The following is a 7,302-nucleotide window of genomic DNA, read 5'->3' on the forward strand; positions in this document are numbered from 1 at the left end:
TGGGATGAAATCCACTCTGCTAGTCCCGGCACTCAGCAGCCGAACCCAACCCCCATGGCCACTTCAACCCCATTCACGCCTGCTGTAACCAAATCGGGCCCCACACCAGATTCTGGTGCTCAAGGTAATCACTCAGGCTCTTTTCTGCAGCCCGCTTCACTTGAGCTGAGCAACACATCTAGAGTGATCGCTGCTGCATTACATCATGCAAAGCTCGAGCCCTTTGTGTTTGCTGGTGATGGTAAAGTGCCCCCTGAAGACTGGTTGCAGGCTGTCAACACCTACAGAGCTTCACTAAACTTGGTTTAAAGTGGTTTAAAGCCCTCAGTTCACATGTCACCACATGGGCCCAATTCTGCCAGCTGTTTAAAACTGTTTTTCTACCATCTGACCTCCAAGAACGTGTCCTGAGAGGCATTCTCGACCGTGTCCAAGCACCACAGGAGCCCCTACCAACATTCGTAGCTCACATGCTGGGGGAGTTTAATAAATTAAGGAGCCCACCACCTGCACAAGAGCAGATTGAACTGATATGTAAACATTCTTTGGAAAAATATAGAGTTGCACTGTATGGAGCCCCTATCCCCTCAGTGATGGACCTGTTACTGCGTGCACATGAACTCCATGCGGTCCTGGGGCCAAGTGGACACCAGTCTCCCCCCCCACATGTGAGGAGAAACCAGAATACTGAGCCCCATTGCTATAAATGCTCTCGCCCTGGGTTCACGTCGCGCACCTGCCCAACTTGCAACGCTGCATCACAGGTGCCACCATTTCCTAAGTTGCAGCCTGTAACAAATTACACATCCCCAACACCTGTGTCCACAGATGTAGGTGTGCCACGCGTCGGGACAGACAGCTTGTCTTTTGACACACCACCTCCATCCAGACAGTCGGGAAACTTCAGGGGAGGGAGGACATTTCACAGAGGCAATCCTCCCTCCAGACGCTGACTGAGCCTCATCCACTTGCCTCAATCCCACAAGAACAGCACGTCCTATGTCACGTTGAGGACACTGACTCCAAGGCTCCCTGGAATACACCACTGAGAACTAAAGTGAACTTTAATGCTGTGCCTGTGGAAGCAACCTTAGACACCGGCGCTTCACTCTCTGCGGTGCGCGCAGATCTCATCTGTGTTAATGACTCTTATCCAAGGAAAACGCATCAGTGGACAGGTCCAACAGTGAGCCTTGCCAATAATGATTCATGTACCCCGGACGGTGTGACTTGGCTCTCTATTGGCTTAATGGGGAAACGATTCTACCAACGTTTTGCCATAATCCCTAACCTGTCATCCCCTTTCATCCTAGGCATGGATTTCATGATTCGAGCCTCCTTGACCATCCACGTCCCATCCAGAACCGTCTTAATGGATGACATCCCTTGCCCTGTGGTGGACGAGGATGAAGGCTGTATTGATGAATCATTCACTGCAGGGGGAGCCATCATGTCACTGGACGCCTTGCAAACCAGTCTCGTGTCCAAAGTCGCTGAGGCAAGCCTGGAGGATGGACAAAAAGCAGCGATGCTCAATCTCCTCACCCAGTTCGACGACATGTTTGATGGTCATCTGGGGCCACTTCAATGGCGGAACACCAAATTGACACTGGGGACGCGAAGCCCATAAACCTCCCTCCTTATCGCACCTCTCCAACAAAGAAAAGAATGTTACAAGAAGGCATCATTGAGGCTTCCACTGGTCCGTGGGCTGCACCTGTCGTTATTGTTAACAGGCCTGGCTCTGACCCAAGATTCTGTGTGGACTATAGAGGCGTCAACCAAGTCACACAAAAAGACTCATACCCCTTACCACGTATTGACGACTCGCTTGACTTTCTGGCGAGGGGACAGTTCATTACGACACTGGACTTTGCATGAGGATACTGGCAGGTGGCAGTTGCTGAAGAGTCGCGACCAAAGACAGCCTTTATCTCACACTGCGGTCTCTTTCAGTTTCGTGTACTCCCTTTTGGTCTCTGCAACGCCCCAGCTACGTTTCAGAGGCTAATGAACACAGTACTGGCTGGTCTCATTTACAAAACGTGCGCTGTGTATCTAGATGATATCGTCGTTGCTTCCCCCACCTTCGAGCAGCACCTAAAGGACCTGGAAGAGGTACTTGAAAGACTCAAAACTGCTGGTCTCTCATTGAAGCTAAAAAAATGTCAGTTCTGTCTGAGTGAACTCACATTCCTCGGCTACCGCATCACACCCTCTGGCATAAAACCTGATGAGGACAAAATAGAAGCTGTGACAAAGTTCCAGGACCCATCCACCGTGAAGCATGTCAGACAGTTCTTCGGACTGACCGGATACTACCGGCGGTTTGTCCCGAACTACGCTCGCCATGCAGAGCCCCTCCATGCACTCACGAGGAAAGATGCTGTCTTCCGCTGGGATGACAAATGTCAAGAATCCATGGAAAATTTGAAAAAGTTCATCATATCTGCACCCGTCTTAAGATTCCCAGACTTCACAAGACCTTTTTTCATTCACACGGACGCTTGTGACCTTGGGCTCGGAGCTGCACTGATGCAGAAAGACTCAGACGGTCGAGAGGTTGCTGTGGCTTATGCAAGTCGCTCTCTTCACAAAGCAGAAAAGCCATACTCCACCCCAGAAAAAGAGTGTTTGGCTGTGATCTGGGCTCTTGAACATTTCAGACCTTACGTGGAAGGCCTCCATGTAACCATTTTCACCGACCACAACAGCCTCAGGTGGCTCATGTCCCGCCCAAACCCCTCGGGCCGGCTAGCTCCTGGGCACTGCGACTCCAAGACTTTGATTTCTCAATAGTGCACAAGCCCGGTGCTCGCAACACGGTGCCAGATGCGCTATCAAGTAACCCTGTGCCCCTGAATGACGACGCTCCCATGGACCTGTTGCCCGACTACGCTGTTATCGGCAGTTTGGACCTCCGCGCACTACCCCCTGTGCTCTTGACAGATCGCTCGCATTTAAAACAGCTACAGAATGATGACCCGGACATTGGCCAGCTTCTCAGAAATCTAGAGGTGAATCCGCACACTGACTCAGACATAAACAGCCCTCCACAGTTCGTTGTTCATGATAGTCTGCTTTTCTACTCTGACCCAAAGGCCAGATGTGGTTTGCATCCTCTGAAAGAACTGAAGCTTTACGCTCCCACATCAATCCGTGGCACCTTGCTGTCCTATTATCATGACCACCCCACTGCAGGTCATCTCGGTTTTTCAAAGACATTAGCAAGGCTGCAGTTAAGATTTTTTTGGCCCAAGATAGCAGCAGATGTCAAGCGATATGTCATGTCCTGCTCAGTGTGTCAGCTCACTAAACCAAGCCAGAGGAGACCGGCTGGCCTCATGGTTCCCATCTCTCCCCAAAAGCCATGGGAATACACGGGAGTGGATTTCGTTGGCCCATTACCCCGGACGGCATCTGGTAACTCACACTTGCTGGTTTTCGTTGACTATTTCTCTAAGTGGATTGAAGTGTGTGCAGTTAGGGAAGCAACAGCGCAGGTGGCAGCAGGAAAATTTGTCAGTGAGGTGTTTGCAAGGCATGGTGCCCCAACCTACCTGATCTCCGACAGAGGTTCACCCTTCGTCAGTGAGTTGTTTGAACATGTTATTTCCACCCTGGGATCTGTGCACAGGCTCACCACTGCCTACCACCCGCAAACGAATGCGACTGAGCGTGTTAACAGGACTCTCAAAACTGCCATACGTGCCTATGTTGGGGACAAACACACCGCGTGGGATAAATACCTGTCACAAATCTGCTTTGCTCTGCGTACAGCCCCGCACGACAGCACAGGCCTCAGCCCCTCCATGATGCTTTACGGTCGGGAGCTGGACACCCCACTTGACCTCATAACAAACCCATCCATTGACGGTGTGGATGATCCTGGTGTACCGTACCCAGAGACACTCAGGGCCTCTCTGCAGGAAGCTCATGACCACGCAAGAGCGGCTCTTGACCACAGTCACAAAAGACAAAAACACTATTATGACTTGAGACGCCGTCAGGCCTCCTATGCTGTTGGTGACCTTGTTAGGGTTAAGACACATCCTAAATCTGACTCACAGTCCAACTTTACTGCTAAACTGGCACCCCTGTTCACAGGCCCACTCTGTGTTAGTCGGAAACTGGGAGATGTCAACTACAGACTGACTAAGCTAGACACCGGTGTGGATGCTGGGGTCTTTCATGTTGTTAACTTGCAACCTTTTCACACTTGGGACTCTGTTTCCCCCGGCAGGCGCACTGCGGCTAAAGAGCAAACTGAAACTTGGCCTCTGGATGACGATGAGCCCATCACCCAGATGGCCAGTCAGACTGACCTCCCTGCTGCAGACATGTGTTTTGACTCGTATGGTGACGCTGACTCTGGCCAAATGCCAGTCATGGACTGTGACTCTGTGGACCGTTCAGCTATGAGTGTGACTGACTCAAACCCTTATAACACTGACCGTTACGACCTCAGACCGAGACGTCGCCCCAGAATTACGTCTGGTTGGTCGGCCAGCAGATGGACAAACTCTTACCATACTGACAGACTTGACCTGTAATAGGCAAGGGTTTGTTATGTCACGTATGTGTTAAAGATTGAAATTCAATGCACCTTTTACTGTTCAGAGTTATGGTACTATTTTTTTACATACCTTGTGTTTACATTGTGTATCCTACTTTTGGTGGTACAGGTTTTGCTAAAGTTCAAATTTCCTTGCAGAGTCTTTCTGAGGTCTTTATCTCCTTATGTTTGCTGTGTGGTTCAGGTTTTGATAGGCCACCATTAAAAAGGGAGAGGAAAAAAAAAAAAAAAGAAGGATGAATGACGTTGCTAAAAACTATAAAATTGGGATATTACACTGTACTTATTCACCTGATATGTTTACTAGTTATTTCTCTGTTTTATTGTATACTCTGTTCATTGATATGTATATCATTAGGCTGATCATTATGTCTTTCTCTGTGTGTAACGGCTAACTTTTCATCAAGTTCATGTATAACGAGGTGTTAAGCATAGCTTGGCTGCTTCTTCATCTGTGTACGGCTGAGGACAGCCTTGTTGTTACCGGGGGGGAATATGTAACAGCCAGAGTACAGCAGAGCATTACCAGTTGACGCCACACGGTGGCGCCCCCTTTTTATTTTGCCACTGCGTATCACCTTTAACCCCAAGTCGACTTCCTTGACTCCAGTAATGTGGACGCTGGTGAAAGCTACAGACCCCGAACGTTCTGTCCGGTTATTATTTTGCCAAAGGTAATAGTTTATATGCCGTGAGACCTGGCTTGTATGGTCTGTATCTAAGAATAAATGTGAAATGTGGACATCCCTCCACTTTGTCTCCTGCCTCGCTATTTTCTTTCAGTACCGGAGTTGTACTAATAGCTTCGTGGCTTGGCTTCCCTCCTTCACCACGTTACATTGTGTCTGTTTTAATTGAATGTCAGTGGTACCTATGTAGAGTAAAAATAAAATAAATATAAATCAATTCAATATAAATTGATAAAATCTACTGAAATCTATATTAACATGAATGAATTACAGTAGTATACTGATAAATTTGACTTTTTGCAACTGTAAATAAAATATGGTTTGCTACTGTAAATTCTAATTACAGTAACTTGCTGGCAACAGTGTTGCCAGTAAGTTACTGTAAAAACCCTTTGAAATGTTTAACAGTGTGTGTGAACGCGGAATTAAGATTACCGGTGTTATGCCGACTTCTGACCCCCGCCGGATTACTACCCCCCCTAGTATTGGTAGGTTTAGGGTTAGGTGGGGAGGAGGGGTTAGAATTAGGGGTGGGTTTAGGATTAGGCAAATCAGGTAGCGATTTCAACGAGAAGGTGTAATAATTTGGCGTGGTCGAAAATGGGCACAACACCGGTATGAGTACGTAAAACGTGCTGACAAATAAAGTCTGCTTAGGTCCAAATTGGCCAATCATAACGTTCTTATAGAGCTTTGCTGCTTGTTTAAATTATTTTATGTAAATATGCGCTTGATGGACATATTTGACCATTGCGTCTCCTCTCGGAACTGTTTCAAGTGTTGCGCTCGAGACCAAGCCTTCTTTCTCATTCATCAGCGCTGTGGCTCTGCAGTTGGATACTAATGCGCGTCTCGGGATTATAAGAGCAAAAAAACATGTTCTGTTTGATCATCCCCTTATGCCTGTCACTATACTTTGTTGTCAAATTGGATAGATTGTGAAACTAAAGCGTTTCTGCTGACATCACGGAATTTACCGGTATGCTGATGCTGTTGTGTGAATGGTCCAGAACGCCGTTGCCTGTGTGAACAGCATATTTCTGTATTTACCGGTAAAGTCGTACTGGTAATTTTCCTCAAATTACCAGGATTGCTGTGTGAAAGGGGCTTAAGTCGCTTTCTATGATTTAGCAGCTTCCGTATGTTTTTTTTTTTTGTTGTTGTTGTTGTTGTTTTTTTTTTGTTCCTCCTGGTTTAGACAGCTGAAATTAGCAGAACAACCTATAGGTTGTTTGCACATGACGTCATTGCTGTGGCGCGAAATGCAGCTGGAGAGCAGGAAGTGATATTTCTCCATATCACTAGCAGAAACTCAAAAATGCCTATGTTTTGTGTTGTTTATGGATGCTCAAATCGGTCAAACCGAGAAACCACAAAATATCTTTTATCATGTATGAAAATTTGCTGTTAAAAGAGCGGAAAGGCAAGAAATTGACTGAAAAGCGCAGGAAAAAGTGGCTTGTAAACCTCCGTCTGTGGTCAGGAGGAGAGTCGGATAATGCCTGTGTGTGCAAATGGTTAAGAAAAGATCTAATCATATGTTAAGATATTAATAAAGAAATATATAAATATCTACAGGATGAGACAGTGAGAATTCACCTAACCCTAACGCCACACGTAGACACAATGTAAGATATTATATTTGTAGCTCCGATAGCGTCATTGATTATAACGGAACATTGTGAGATTGCAATAAATTGAAGTGAGTGACAGCTTTTTAGTGACTATATGGAAGCGCTATTTGCTCGCTTTCTATAATCAGATCGGAATTTGAATAAAAGTTTGGCTTTAGGTGTTGCTAACAGGACCAATGGCCACAAAACCCTGCACATGCAGCGAACTTTCAGGAGTGACTGAAAAAGCAGAACGGATGAGATGGAGAAAAGTCTGTACTGTACTAGAGAAATGTATAAACAGAAAATCACAACATATGTTGGATGTGATCCTTATGTTATGAAGAGGAGTGATTTTTCAACTAAATTGAAATAGCTGCCTCAATAGGTTGTTTGCAATCACGTGATTCTGAGGACGCGCGAA

The sequence above is a fragment of the Labeo rohita genome, unplaced genomic scaffold, assembly GCF_022985175.1.
Source record: "Labeo rohita strain BAU-BD-2019 unplaced genomic scaffold, IGBB_LRoh.1.0 scaffold_195, whole genome shotgun sequence".
Taxonomy (NCBI): Eukaryota; Metazoa; Chordata; class Actinopteri; order Cypriniformes; family Cyprinidae; genus Labeo; species Labeo rohita.